Consider the following 16,284-nt stretch of genomic DNA (forward strand, 5'->3'; position numbering starts at 1 on the left):
TTCCAGCGTCAAGCGACGAAGAACCGATACCGGCGCGCAATCACGTCCCGAATAACACTACACCGCCGGCCGATTTATAGAATAAGCGAGGCGAGCTCGTAAAAAATTTCATTTCGATTTACGCGCCCGCTAAATGAAAGCCCCGTTCCCAGCGTCTGGTTTCTCCGCGTTTGTCACCGGCCCCCGGATCATTGGAAACGCGCGTGGAAATCCGAATTTCCCTGTTGTTATAAATGCGCGGCTGTTCCGGGTCGGAAAGCGGCCGTATGAAATTCAACGCGTAACTCGCCGGTAACCGGCGCGGCCGCGGCCGAAATACGGAAAAGTTATTTATGCCCGTCGGTGTTATTCCGCGCGCGTAAGTCTTCGCGAAAGGGACCGCCGGCGCCGCGCCATTTTTCGTTATTCCGGTTTACGAGGCCGTGGCCGCGACCGCGACTGCCGTCCACGGCTTTCGGCTCGCGGAATGCGCGCCGCGGCGGCGATCCGCGTTTATTCGCGCCGACGACAAGGGCTGCCAGGGTTTACGAGCTGATCCGCGGCCGACAACGGCCGGCTATTCGGGTTAACTGCTGTCTGAACGCGATTTATGCTCATCGCGATGCATGGATCTTCGCTTCCACTCGGCCGCGTGGATTCGCCGCTGAATCTTGCCGCGATTCGGCGAATGAACCCCTCGCTGATCATCTCACCCTTTCCGCGTCCGTAACGAGTTCCCATCTCTCCCGATGGGATATCAATCATTTTCCAAAGCCGGTTTTAACGAATGACCCACGCGTAATGGTACGTACGAATGGAAGCTCGGAGAGTAATCCAGTTACGGTCCCTATGTTTGATCAGCGCGCCCCGGGACCAGTTGGGAACCGCTGCGGCAGTCGACAGTCGGAGGGGACTAAGCCGCAGGAAGAAAAAGACTCTCCGTCCGATTCATCTGACGCGAGCGTAAACACATATTACAGTTATCTCGCCAGGGTTAGATAATGCAACGACGTCGCTTTACTCGCGCCGATCTAGCCCATTTACACGCCGCCGAAGCTGCTTCAATGTAAACGCTTCGTTCCTTTTTCCTGTCCCTCCCTTCCCAGTGTTCCGCCAATGATCGGCCACGTAATGGAGACGCTTGATTACTATTATCATCGCGTTCTATGCGACCGCCGCGGAGCCCGGCTGCGAAACGTTCCAACGCAGCCTCGTATCTCTCTGTTTTTATGTTGAACGTAATTAGTTCTCCGGCAAAGTGTACCGCCATCTGGGTTACCCAGGAGCCCGGCCGGCGGAGAACGCGAATCTGACGAAGCTCCCGTGGAAGCGAAGGGTAGGGCGAATAAAAACGTGGAATCCCCGCTGCAGGCAAGAAGACGGAAGATAGTCGGTCGGCGGTAACTCCACTAATTGCTCCCGAAATTGCGTCTAATTGTCGGGCAGACGCTTCATCAGCATTACCGGGAAAAGCTTGGGGAGCAGGTGGCCGGGTACGGGCGGGCCCGCGCGCCGCCCTTCGCAGCCCTTGCAGGTTTGTTTCACCAGGAAGGGAAACAGAGGGACACGCGGGCGAGATGCTGACAGCGAGCCAGACGGTCCCCGTCAGTTCACTGCGAAACGAAGGATCGCCTTCTGCCGTTTCAGCGGATCGTGCTCTCCAGCGTCGTTGTCTGCTCTTTCTCGGTTGATTTCCCATCGATCTCGGCGCTTTAGGGACCGTAAGTCACCCCTCCCCGAGCCACCGATTTCTTTCAGAGCCGTGCACCATCCCGGCCGACCCGTCTTCCCGGGTTATCGCCTTTTCCCTGTCCCACGAGCAGCGAGCCACGGTACCCGGCGCTTTTGTGTCCCGCCTACGACCTCGCCGGGACAAACACAGTGTTCCTCGTGCGAAAGGAAACGTTCCCCCGATCTCAACGTCCCGTTCGACTGTCGGTGTTCGAGGGAGATTCAACAAGGTCCTAACTCGCGACAGCTACGTTAGCAAAGTCCTCTACTATTGGAGACTGGGCGAGGACAATTAGACCGGGGATCTAAAAATTCTGAAGCTTCCGTGGAATTTCATTCCTCTGTCGACCCTCCGCATCCGGGGATTTTAATATTGCAGGTAAAGCGTCCCCCTCGGTAGAGAGTTCCGAGTGCAAAGGGTTAATATCGCTCTCGACGAGAAAATGGAGCGGAAGTTAGACAAAGGTAGCCTCCGCGAAGATTTCCGCGACGGCTTGAAACGTATTGCCAGAGTTAGCTGATCGAATAATGGCAGATTGTGAATTATAAGAGTACGACGCCGCCTCGGCTCTCCGTGGAAACCAGCTCGCTGCGAAACGGGGGGGGGGGGGGTAAGCCGTGCCGTGTTACTCGACTCGAGGGCGGGAGAGTAATGCAAATCATTGGTACTCGGGGAACTCCGTGTTCCCGGGCAGCAGCACGGCTTGTATAATTCAGTGACATCGAGCCGGCGGAAGAAAAGTAGCGACCGCGAAAACCGAGCTGGAAGACCGGCCACGTCGAGGGGGCGTGAGCGAGCGGAGTTCTATTATTTTTTCGTTCCCTTCGAAAAGTAAACCGATTAATGGAGGCAGAGGCGAAACGGTTCCGGTATTATTCTCGTCGCGACCGCGCTTCTCTCTCCGCTCAGTCGGCGCTGTTCGCGCCGTAAAATCAATACCGGATTCGCAATTTATTCGCTCGCGACCCGACTCGGCGCGACGCGGCCCGCAACAGATGCGAGCGAACGGTCGCGGAAGAAGTAAAATGTTTTAACGGGAACGTTACGTTGGACCATGGTGAGCAACACACACCCACACACACACACACACACACTGGGTGTTTCGGAAACATGTGGCCGAAGTTTTGGGACGACGCCGCGACTTCGAATCGGGCGCAACTTCCGAGCAACGACTGTTCGTTTCTTCCGGCGGCGTTTTTCGTTCCGGGCAGAAGTTCGTTCCCGCTTTTAAAACCACTGTTCGCGGACGCCCGCCCCGTCCGCTACGCGTGTCCCGATTTAGAACATCAAAGACTTCAAAGTGTTCCCTGCAATTCCGTGTCGCGTTGAACGCTGCAAAAATGACGGCACAATCTGCGCGAGAAAACACCCTCTCTCTCTCTCTCTCTCTCTCTCTGTGTGAAGCTCTAGGAGTATCTTCGTGTCTCTCTCGGATGTGGTTAGCGGGGGCGGGGGAAGGCGCACAAACGGATCGGAGGAGGTGAACATACCGTGTCCGACCCATCTAACGAGACCTCGTTGAGGCTTGATTTAATTTTCGAGCGGACGGAGGCTTTTGGTGAAAAGCTCGCAATCACCGGGTAATATCCAGACGACTCGCTCGTGGCCCGGGCAACCGCGGCGCCGTGATGGACGTGACTCGCAAGATGGGAAATACGCCGTCGGAGGATCCGCCGCGGAATAAAATATCCGGCCATTGTGCCCGGGGAACCGCTTCCCCGTTGAACAACGCGGAATCGTATCGCGATGACGCCGCGATAATGTAAGAAAATACGAGCTCGTTCGTAACACAAAAGTTCCCATTCTTATCGTGTTCGCGTACGCCATTACCGTTTCCCCGTGTATCCCGGGGAATAGGATGCGCCCGGCAGTTTTCGGAGGCACGGCGATGCTCGACCCATTACTCGCGAAATTCTTGGCAAAGTAATTTAATGTCAGCGAGTTCCGGTTCCCCGGGCGCAATCTTAATCAATTCCGCCGCCCGCCCGACACATTCTAACGCGAAAACGCGTTCGCGAGACCGAGGAATGCGGAATGCGCTTGTCCGATTGCATTTCCCCGTGTCCCATCGACTGACGAACCAACCACCCGCGGCCTCCTCGTCGACGTCGAGGAGACCGACGGGGCGCTATTCCATACCCGACATCCGGAAATTCCCGTCGAAATCCACCCCCTTTTGTCACCTGAAGCCGCGACACGGCGAACGCCGAGTACATTTTCATAACTTCTCGATTCTCCGCGGCTGACTTATGTCGTCGGTCGTTTGTACCATGGAACGAGACACGCCGGGAGATTCCCTATGAAAACCCGGGCAAAAGGTCGGGTTTTATTTCCGAGTGAAACGAATAATATTCTGTCCCAGCATTCTTGAATAGTTATACAAATGAACTGTCACATTGTCTCTTAAGGAACGGCAGGGTTTAGTAAGAAATTGTATGCTTGAAAATGGCGGAGAAAGCTAAGGGTGTGAATATACCGTTCTTTCTCTCGTTAAATCAAACACGTAATAATCGAAAATTTTCATTTCCCGCGGCTGGATTTTATATGTATTAATATTTAGACATTACTTTCTATACAAACAGCTATAATAATAGTTATAACTATCCGAATAGTATTCAACCGTCTATAAATTCCGAGGAACAATATCTTTCATGAACGAGTTAATGTAACCTCGACATTTTTCAGGGACATACATATTTTAACTGTACAGTGTTGCAGCTTATGTCTAGACGAATCCATCAATATACTACATGACCATTTCCGAGCTTTAAATAACGCTATAATAGTTCTGGCCAGCTTTCCAGGTCAAATGCCCCACTATGCGACGCGTCGACGGACTGCTTGGCAGTTAAAAATTGTTCGCAGGAAAGAAACGTTCGTCCGTCGTAGACGCGCTTTCCGCTCGGCGCCGTAACGCAAGGGGTTAATAGGGATTTCGTATTTAACGCGTTTCATTGTACAACGTACCCGAAACTCGTGTCCTCGTTTCCAGTGTAATGCGTGCAAGTTTGACCATCTAATACCTTTATCCCTCCACTCGGGATGACTGAGCGCTATACAAAGATCTCCCGGCTCCGCTGCCTCGTCCGTAAGACGCCTTCATCCAAAACACCTTTGTATTTACACGCTCCGCTTCATAGTGATCTTACTATGCACTCAGGCGGAGCTCCGCCCACTCGTTGTTACCGAGATTTAGCTCTACCTTATCATCGTGCCGTGAAGCACACGGCATCTCTTTCGCTTTGCAGCCAGCCATTACTTTAATTCCGCTGCTTTCTAAGACACTTTCTTCGTCGCCACGTTCCACGGCTTTTCACTCTGGCCCCTGCGCCCTTTCACACCTAAGCGTCCCCGTTCATTGTTTCCCACCCTTCGCCCGGTTCCCTCCCTTACGTTCTTTCTTCCCTTCGCGTTCCATTGTTCCCTCGAGTTTGCAACGTTCACGTTCAACCCGTTCGGATTCGGCGTCGCGACGTGGCTGGCGGCATCCGCGAACAGTCATCGCGGTTCCGTCGCGCGTGCAATAAACTCGATGCAGTTGTCGCTGTCATTATCGTTATTATTATTCCGTGTACACACGGTCGTGAAAGCCGACGTGGAAACCACGAAACGAGGGAGGGGAGGGGGGGAGGGGCGAGGGAAAGGCTGCGCTACGAAATGGCATCGCGGCCCTTTGTTCAGCGAAACGTTTCGCGTCCCTGCGAGCGACACACATTTCTGCATTCGCAGCCGGCGGCACCGATCTAATATAAAAGATTAATGTAATATGTAGCCCGATGTGCATACGTACGCGCGGAGGCGGGAAGGGAGCCGGGCCTTAACGAGGTCTTGTCGAGGTCTGATTTAATTTTCAGGACGCGGAGGCATTCGACTGATAATGCGCGCTCCGTTGCTGACGAGAATTGCAGCTGCGACAGTGTGCGCCGCTTGTTTCTCGAAAATGGAACGTTCCGCCGTCATCTTAAATAATTAGTAAGTAGGTTGCCGGGGAAACGCGGGACGCCCCGGCTCTTTTCAGATCGGATGAAAAAGAAAAGGCCGCGTCATCGGGATTCAATGGGAACCAGGAGCGCGATACCTTTTAATTCCGCGACGGAGTCGACCGTTCGGAATCGCGTATCGTCCGCGCTCGAATCGGTGCGCGCTCCGCCGGAGCCGGTCGAGGGCGTCGAATAACATCAACCGATTAATTAATATCATTAGCGTCGCGTTATCATAGCTGACGCGCGGTATAGGCACGCAACGCGCGTGAATTATTAAGCCCTCCGTTACATCGATACCGATTATTGTATAATCTTATTATACAATTGATCCTATCAAGCTACCGCTGGTTATCGCGTTCACCATAGAATATATAAACCACCAATGATCGATGGTTGCGGAGGAACGTTGCGAGCCTCGGTAAAACCATGCTGATACATATCTCTCGAATATCTCCCTTCCGACGATACCCGCGAACAAATCGACCCCCTTAGAAGCAGTAGACAGTCATGGTCAATGGGACGCTTACCTCCCATCGAACTCCACAGGCGAAGCGCGTCCGTTTTTCGAATCTTTCGGGCAATCACCAGACGTCCGGAACGAAGTGGACCGTCGGGCTGCGGTTTATTCATAAGAGAAGCTCGTTACTCTCCCCGGCCGCATCTAAATGCACCGCGCGCCGCTCCGCCTTTGCATTCAAAGCGAGAGTCGCTAAGTCGGAAGCGTGTTTACATGTGCCTGCGCGTCGCCCGGCTAAGTGGACCACGCGAGTGACCAGTCCTAACGAGGCCTCGTTGCGGCTTGATCCAATTCTCGACGTTCGGCGGAAAGCTAACGGGCCAAACGGGCGGCAGGCTCGGCGGAAGGGCTCCGCACGAGGGCCCCGCGACCACGGCCACGGCCGGATCAGCGCAATTTAAGAGCTGCAGTCTACGCTCGTGCACAAACTTAATCCGGCCGATGCGCGGAATGCGGAATGACGAGCGGAGACTGTCCTCCCCGCTGTATATCCATCTCGAGAAATGGAGTTTCTTCGTGACGCGGCTCCCTCGCCGGAATACCGAGACCGGATTTCGCAGCCGGATATTTGTTTTTCCGGCCTGAATGCTGAACACTCCGAGGAATGAAGTATTCATAACGAAAGGGACTCTGTGTAGGTATACGTGTGCACGTAGATCGCGCACGCTTATATTCACAGGCTCGGGGAATAGGGGAAACGTTTCTGCCGCCCACCTGGCGGGAAAGTTAATTGGAAGGAGTTCAAAGACATCGAGCTAACCTCGGACCCCTATCCATCGTATCGTTTCCAGGGAAGAACTATTAATTCCGATGGGGAACCGACCAGCCGCCGCCGGTGGCGGTCAAGTTTAAATTGAGCCCGGTTCCCCGAGTTTCGAAGAATCGATGCCCGGAAAATTTGTTTCCAAGTAATACGATGGAGCGAGCCGCCGCGCCGCGCGGTTTGATGCTGGGACTAGAATAGATTCCGGCTCTGAAACACGCTCGAACGCCCGGAAGTTCCTCGCGGAAAGATTGGTCGCGTTACCGCGTCGTCACGTACCGGGATCCCGGTGAATTATGAATCGTATGGTAACGAGAAAATAGACGGACCCGCGGAAGAGGAGGAGTCCCGGGACGGGAGCAGATCCGCGGGCATATATTGGACAGATGTCGCGTTCAATGTGCAAATGGGGGAACAAACGCGTCGAGGAAACTGGAGCGAGAATCAGGAACAACTACACACCGACACGCACAGTCGCGATATGTCGCGCGAGGCGACGCGGTCTTGACACGTACCGTGCTCGCGTCTCGCGTTGGATTAATTAGCATCGACTACATTGGAGAAAGAAATTGCTGGGTTATCAATGGGGACACCGCGTAGAAACAGAAATATGAGTGAACTTTAGGAATCTTTTTGGTTTTCACTACTCATTGGATTCTGATTTTGTCTGGATAACTGTAACCTTCTGCTTTATGTTCTTGCTAAGCTGGAATATTACAAAATGGCGCAGTTATTCGCTAGCTTCAGAGCGTCTTTGCGTGAAACATCGTTTCACTCGATTGCGAACTGAGTTCCGAAGACAAGGATTGTTGTGGATTTATAAATAGAAATACATTATCCAAAATGTACGGATTTGTCGATAATTATTTAATTCTTTATCAACATCTGAAGTTAATTTCTTGAGCCGTTTGCACTTCGAATTCCTGTCATTTCCATAATAATGAAAATTTCTAACCCAACGGCTTAGAAAGAGTATAAATGCAAAGCAGAAGGCTGCATTATGTACTCGGAAAGAATCAGAAATTCCGACACAACAGTTAATAACAAAAAAATTCCCGAAGTTCACTTATATTTAGGGGGTCTCTAGGTGGTGTCTGCCCTTAAACGACGGGAACGATTAGTCGAATCCGTGGCGACGACGAGGTTTCCCCCGACCTCGCGAAAAAACCACGAGAAAAGAGCGAGGACAGACTCTGATTATCCTCCGGGAACCAGAGAGCCATGATAATCGATTGGTCGGGAGCAAAAAGAGCCGCTCCGTAGCAAATCTTTTATAGGATATCAGGCACGCTTTCATAGGACTCGCCGATTGTTCGCGACGAATATTGAAGAATGTCGATAACGTTCATTCGTCCGTCGATATATTTCGGCGCGCGCTTGGACGTCTCTAACGAGGAGTCCGTTCCGCGCAATAACTTAATAATACTCGGTTTCTAAATGACTCGGAGGCCAACGGAGTTCGTCGCGCGAGAGACGGTTCTCCGCTGAAAATCGGCAAGTGGGTGGGAACTTTTGGCCGGCAGTGTATCCCGGCCGCCGTCTCGTATTTTCCATTCCTTTCATTGGCCGGCTCTGCGCTTGAAAACCGCGAAATTAAAGCACCCGCGGGGACTTTCGAAGCCGCACGGGCTGCCGGGTTCAATTATCGAATGGCCGAATAGATTGTACCGTACGCTCTCTTACATCCAACAGCAACCTCTGTTATCGGAACTAATTAAAACCGCGGCTCGGTTAATCAAATATAAACGCCACAGGAGAACAAGCGGAAAACGATGCATCACCGGTTCCGATAATCGAGGCAGTCGATAATTCTTCCGCAGCGACGATATCTGGAAGCGATACCTACTTGGGTCGCGAGAATACGCTCCGCGAGTTGATTTATTCGATTAAAAATCCAACCAGGAGTTGCAGTTCCTCTTTACCGTCTCTCTGGTTTTCCTGGCATTTCCCCGTGCTCCGTGCCACCGATTTCTCTTCGTTTTTCCGTACACGTCCTTCTCTTCCACGTTTCTCCGTCACGCCGCCCTCGCTTTGCTGCGATAGCACACACGTACATATGTACATATATTTTATACATATATATATAGATACATACGTATATATATACATATATATAAACATATGTACATGTATAGGTACGCATGCAGGGGCACGTGTGGCATGCATACGATCGTGCGCTAGATTCGTGGCTTCCGCGTTTCCAAGATTGCGGGCTGTGTTTATACGCGGTACACGCCACCGAAACGATCCGAATATTCGCGGCCGATGCTCGCCGGAAGCGCGACACAAAACGACGACGCGAAAAGGGGAAGCAGGGTTTAAAGAGCTACAAGCGGCAACCGAGAGGCGGCAAGTTCGCCGACGGCTACGTCGGAGCGGCGCTCTTTCACGCCAATATTTTCCGTCCTCGAGGATCGCAGTTTTGCGCTCCGATGCTTCCTGCAATTAATAAATTCCTGGTATCGCGAGGAACGATCGGTCATCGATCCGCGCGAGTATTCACCGGTGCCGGGATCCTCGTCGCGTGCGACTTAAACATCGCACAGTAAAGCGTTCACCCCGGCATCCAAATGACAATTTTACAAATGCTACCTGAACTGTGAAATTTGTACTGTTTGAAGTAGTTGAATATGTGAGGAATGATCTAATAATTTGTTTATACTTGGAGCACTCGGAAAGTGCTTTCTCGAAAACATTCATCGCGTACGTGTTTTACTCTTGAAATTGCTCGTAACACTTTCTATATTTCGGAAATGTACGAATTTTCCTTTGTAGTTTTTCATTTCTAAGGCAATAACGAGAATAGAAATAAGTAATTAGAAGGGAGACAGATAAATACAGTTAATTTGATTCCACAATAGGCTGGTATTTATAGCCAGCGCAACGAAGGACGCCATCGCGCCGCACGACTCCCAAACGGCTAAACAACGGTCGGAGCGCGATAAAAGAACAGTCGTGGTTTTATTCGGGCATCCCGACCGGAAACGAATGGGTCACGGGCTCTTCCCGCCGACGAAACTTTCGACGGTCGGATCGTTGAGAAATAAGCGTCCATTTCCAAAAACGCAACTACGGACGAAGTCATTAACGCGGACTGCGGGCCAAGTTGCGAGGCAGGCTCTTCGCGTTGTGTGTTACGGTTCCGGGGACTTTTCAACTCCGTCCATAAATCGTGCCTCGAAAATTTGTAGTGGATTCGCTTGGACTTGCGCGCAATTTTCCAGCAAGACCGATCCACGAAGCAAAGATCCACGACGACGACGACGACGACGATTCTAAATTCATCCATTGTTGTTACAGTCTTTCTCTCTCTCTCTCTTTCGGTCTCTCTCTTTCGACAAGGAAAGAAATTGGAAGCAAAGTTTTCGAAATCTCGCCCGTTTAAAGAGTGAATTGGCGCACAGTTTCCAGCGAGCAATTTCCGTACAATACGATCCGGAGTTTAAAACGGTCGAACGCGCAGCGCCCGCGCGGTTTCGCGCTCTTTAGCAAATAATAGCACTCGTTACGGTTTCGGGAACAGTCGAGCCGATACGTACCTATGAAAATTTCATACGACCCGAAACGTATTAAAGGAACGAGGTTTCGAGTTTTCGCGGAACTATGATAACGATCCGGCCGTCGGCGAACGTTTTATCATACATCGAGTTTAACCTAAGTACTTCTCGAACTCCGGATACCGGCGTTCGAGTGAGCTTTTCCGATGAACCTTCCGGGGCATATTAAAAAAGTTTCTCCCTTGGAATTCGCGTTCGATCCCGGGGTCCTTTCTATCCGATTCGATGTATCCTCTAATTAAAAAATTCCACGGGCTATCGAACTTTCGGATCGTCGGCCCTTCGCCACCGCCATCGATCCGCTCGCTGCTGGAACGTGACAAAGGCCGTTTCTTTCAGCGGGAGAGGATCGTCGAACGCCGACCGTGGAGTTCCAATTTCCCGCAGCGTTGTTTACTTCGATCGCGCGCATTCGTCCGCGTGTACCGTTCGAACGGCAATCGGGCACGGAAAAATCGTCGCGTCGATTTGTTTGTCCTTTCCCCGGTCCGCTTATCTCGATCCTCGATCGAGAAAACTCCATCGTAGGAACGCGTTTCCGCGAACGAGTCCATGAGTCATTGTACTTACACGCGAAACCCTCGTTGCAGAGGCGTTCGCGTAACCGCAGCCTAAAATATCGCGCCGCGACGCGCGACGCGCGACGCCGGGAACCTTTTGGAATATAATCGTGTGATCGTGGAGGAGCACTCGCTGGAAAGCCTCCGTCGTTTCTCGAACAGAGGGACCGAGAAGACCAAGGGAGGACGGCGAAAAAAGTGGAAAGCTGGCGAAAAAGAGAGGAGAAGAAGAGGTCTGAGTGGACTGCCGCCGGCACTCGCGATGTACTATAGTGGCACTCGCTTCCACCCTCGCCGAGCGGAGCCGAGCAGCGCTGGTCTCGTCTCGAGTGTCCCGCGGAACTCTGTCAGAGACGACGAGGTCAACGACGACCTGCCGCTATTCCTCCCGGTATGGTATACCGGCCGGCTGGCCCTACCACCCTCCCACCCTCGCCCCCCCTCTCTCGTCACCTGTATTCTCACCGTCGCTTTGACACGCCGCGCCACCTCCTTTGATCGCTAATAAAACATCACGGCGAAAGAATAATTCCCGAGCCCCGTTCCGTCGCGCTCCCCGCTCGCTATCCCTTTCCCGACACGCGCCGAACCTAACGAGGTTCGCGGGACAACGAGCGTCGCGTCACGGAAGAGAAACTTGGCCGAAGTCGTTACACACTCGACGGCTCCCCAGAGGAATGTGATTTGCAAATAAAATTGCTCGCGAAATGGAGCTGGGCGAAGGGGCTCGCCGCTGATGCATCGCGGCTGGGAGGTCTCTTCCTTTAATCAGTCGCATTTCCCGCTAGAATCATATTTCGTCTGGTTTCCTAATGCTTTTTAAAGGGTCTGGAAACTCCGGTCCCGTTGTATTTTCCAGCTTGACGGCTGGGTGATCGTTTCATCGCGAGCAGACAGGCCACCGAGATGACGTCTACCCAAGGAACACGTAAAGCAAGCTGGAGAATGAAACGCGCGGGCTTGTCTCCTGCCCGAGTGCTTTATGTCTCGCGTATAACATGTAGATAACGCTGTATACTAACTAGACCACCTTCCGTTTCCCTTCTTACGGTGGCCGAGGATAGATGTGCCCCGCGCGGCTTCCGCAATATCCGCGAGTCGGGCCTGCCGCTCGCGTCTCGGCTGACTGATGATCGCGGGAAAGGAAGAAAACTCGACGCAGCGAGTATTTTATCCGTCTGACTTATCACCGTCGTATCATCGGGAATTCTGTCGTGGTTGCGCCGTTCCTTTGGTGGACTCCCGCGGCGTGCAGGCGCTGTGTCCCGGGTGCGATCGGGGCGAGCACAGTTTTTCACGCTCGCAGCCGAGCGAGAAGTTCGAATCACTCTGCCAATATTCCCCGGCGAGGAAACTTCTCGAGCGGGCCGGAGTTGGGCCGCGGTCGGTCCAAAGGCGCCGCCTCCCGCGAGATCTACGGGGGAATTCTCCCCTCCGCGCACCGTGTCAACTTTCTCAATTGAAATTACGCCGAGTTCCGTTGGGGAACCGCCCGCCGTATCGCGGCCGGCCGCGATAATCACAGCCGGTAATTCATCGCGTTATTGTTTAACGAGCCGAGCCGCGGCAGTCCAAAAACCTCGCAAGAAATACATACTGCCGGAGGGAGGGCGGTCACGGCTCGCAACTTTCTCGGTGTATGCAGGTACGTGTCCCGCGTCACGAGTTACTCGGCAACTTCGAGCACACCGTTAACAAGGTAATGCGCGCACGCCTCTCCCGCTCGCGTGTTCCAAGATGCAGAAGCTCGGTCCGGGTTACGGCGGCGGCCGCGTTAGACCGGCTAATTGAGTTACGAGACCGCGTCCATTCTTGTTATCGCCGATTAACGCGGGACCGAGTCAATAATTATCCCGACTGTATTCGTAAAACTGACTAACCCGCTAATTGCCGCGTATCTCTTCATTACTTTCGCGGGATCCTCGGGGAGGGTCGCGGAACAGGGAAACGTACGGACGTAATCTCGATAAAAAGGTTGGAACATCGTTCCGCGTAATTATCGATTCGTAAGTATCTATTAATCGAGTGCGATGGCCGGGGGGTGGGAGGTCGATCGAGCTCGGAACGCGCGGCGGAAGGAATTGAGAGACTCGCGGAAGCGGCGAAACGAATTTACACGAGCGACGTTCGAATACTCCGCGAAAGTTGTCCGCTGGGAATCATATTCAGGTAGCTCGTGGAAAAAATGGAGTTTTATGTAACGCCTCGCGCGGCGGTGGGCGACGGGGGTGGCGCTCGAGCTGTTGTCTCCCGCGAACAGAGTTTACGTCGAAGTTCGGGGCCACGGTAACGAGGTAATATAGACGCCGTGCACGTCTATGGAGCTGCGAGCCTGTAATTCGTATCACCGGCAGGCGCGCTGCACCGTGTAACTCGGTTACCAGCCGGGCCCGTGTCTATACACAGGCGCGTACGAGTCGCCCGGCTGGCTGGCTCGATCTGACACCCTAAACTACGATACGGAGTGTCGCCGGCACACCACCGTGGGGCGAGAATAGCGTCGGGATTCGTTCGGCTTCGAAATTTCAACCGTCGTCGTCGCTGTCGTCGCGGCAACCTCTTCGATGCACCGCAAAATTCAATTCCTCGGGGGTTCGAACGACATTTTCGGAACCGATCGCGGTGGAGCCGCCCGTCGTTCGGGGTTGTTCGCGGCTGGAGCGACTATTAGCAATCGCGCGACGTTCAGGGCCTATGCACACGGGCGACACGATCGTGCTACGACGCCGCAGCGATTGAAGCTGGTGATTACGTGAAAGCAAATAATTTATGATATCGTTAAAATATACCGACCCGTTCTTTTGAAGTTAATACTGAGATATTGTATATTAACGTACAATTACGCAAAACAGTTGATGAATAATGTTTAAACTTCAGGAAATTTGTTACGGTTGATATTTCTTAAAAACATTTTTTCCCCTACAATGTGTGATTTTAAACAATTTTTTCTTTTATATGTTGTCAACAGTAGGCTTTAGTTTTCGAGATAATCGGGAAAAACTTTTGCTACTACTCGTCCTGAGGTTTGAAAGTGCACAGGGGTAAGGGGAGACGTCTTGGCCTCTCTTGACTAGCCATTCCCCGTCCTCGGTAGGCCCCACCCACGCTTCCTCCTGGTAGGTCCCATAACTAGCACCGCCTACAGCCCGTTCGTCTCCTCCCCACTTAGCTCCGACGCTCAGTTAAACCCTGCCCCCTTTCCATTTGGTCCCTCCCTCGTTCTTTTAAATCCCGCCCTCTTCACGCTGGGCCCCGCCCCGTTTCTGTTTGGCCCGACCCACTCGGTTAAACTCCACCCTCTCTCAATTTGGCCCCTCCCATGTTTGGTCAAAGTTCGCTTTGCTCCGGCCCCGCTTGATTAACCTCCGCCCCTTTCAATTCAGCCCCTCCCCCGTTGAATTAAATCCCGCCCTCTGTCCGCTTATACCCCGCCCCATTTCCATTTGGCCCGACCCACTCGATTAAACCTATGTAGTATGAAAGTAGCCTAACACTAAAACTACCGTACCACTCACAACGACTGGCTCAAACAATCCAAGAAACTGAAAATAATGTATTGTCACAATTTTTATAGAGATTCAATCATATTAAATACTCGGTAGTTCTAATGTTGACGTGGTTTAACTCTTTCGCTACAGCAGCCTTACTCACGAATGTGCTGTCACGGTACGGGACAGTCTCAACGCGGAGATACTTGTTTTACGGCGGCCTAACCGACTTTATGTGCGTAACCTTAACAGCTAGTGGCGTATTGTAATTTAAATTCTAATATAATACAATGATATATACTCAATGCGAAATTTCGATGGGTGGCTACAGTCGCCGCTAGTACACGTCGAGCGTCAGGTGACTATAGTCGCCGCTAGTAGCGAAAGGGTTAACGGTGCCCTGTTAGGCGCCGCAAAGGGACGCCGCGATCGCGAGCGACGACGACGAAGACGCGTATGGGTTAGGTATGCAGGTATATATTTGAATGCTTGAAATTTCACGCCGTAATGGCAGATCGAGCGGAACACGTATCGGAGCGCGATCTGGCTCCAGCTACGTTACCGCAAACACCACCACCGGATATCGAGAGTGGATCTGCGACCGCAAACCGGAACGGTTAATCACGGGATGCCCGAGCCGCCAACTTACAAGGAGGGAGACTCGATTGAAACGCTCACTTTTTAATGAGCTTTTGCCGGCTGATGGGGTTCCGCGTGCGGGGATTATCAAGCTACAGTTTCGGCAGTAGATGGTTCACGGTTTCGGAGACGATTAAACGTTAACGTTCGTAGCTTTACAAGCCAGAGCTCCGTGGAAATTCGTTGAAAAGCCAGAGTTATTGGAACCGTCTATTCGTTAACCCGTGAAGTCTGGTTATTTATGAGGGACGCGAAAATTTCAGTAATGCGCCGACGCCGCGGACCCGACGCGCTTAACATTCCTTTTCGAGTCGGCCGTACAGTGGGCTAGGTCGGAAAAATGGGTGACATTTTGCTATAACTCTTCGACCACAGAAGCAAAACGTGCTCTGAAATTTTGTAAAAAATTATTCTTCTGTAACGATAGTCATTATAATATATACTATGCTTTTTAAAAGATATTTCAATTCGTTGTTTATTCAACTTTAATCAAAATAGTATGCTGAATATTTTTAGATCAGAACGAAGCAAAAATATTGGACACAATTGCCATAGCATCACTAGAAGAAAAGCAATTTGAGAAATGGTACTCTTAAAATGTCTAACATTCGAGATTTATTACAGCTATAATGTCTAAACCATATTAATTCTTCGTTTCCGAGGTTCATAAATATTTAAGAACCAAAGTCCATTCAGTGGATACCGACTCCAGAAAGCAGATTTTTTGGCAAAATGTCACCCACTCCCGCCGATCCAGCCCGCTGCGGGACGTTAAACGAACCGTGACGGGATCGACGCGCTTTCATTCGCAATTCCCGTGAAACGTTGCTGGAAACGTCCGAAATATCGCGCGGGGTAACGCGATCGACGCGATATACACGGGTTCAGTGAAACGCGTCGGACGATAGGCGGGTCCTATTAGCCGCCGCGGAAAAGGTATCGCCGTTGCAAATCAGATTTCCGCCTACACGCGTCGTTGGTCCGTTCCCGGCGTCCGAAACCGCGACGCTGTCGCGCGATCGGAAGCGCGTTTGAAATTCCACGGGAAAATCCGTGACGGCTGAAG

General features: G+C 52.0%; 1 protein-coding gene across 2 annotated transcripts in view; it reads right to left on the minus strand.

The window, feature by feature from the left end:
- dtn (transmembrane protein 132C dtn) overlaps positions 1 to 16,284 on the minus strand; it is an 84,871-nt gene that overhangs the window by 57,196 nt on the left and 11,391 nt on the right. The window lies entirely within an intron of this gene.

Source organism: Nomia melanderi, chromosome 1 (assembly GCF_051020985.1).
Source record: "Nomia melanderi isolate GNS246 chromosome 1, iyNomMela1, whole genome shotgun sequence".
Taxonomy (NCBI): domain Eukaryota; kingdom Metazoa; phylum Arthropoda; class Insecta; order Hymenoptera; family Halictidae; genus Nomia; species Nomia melanderi.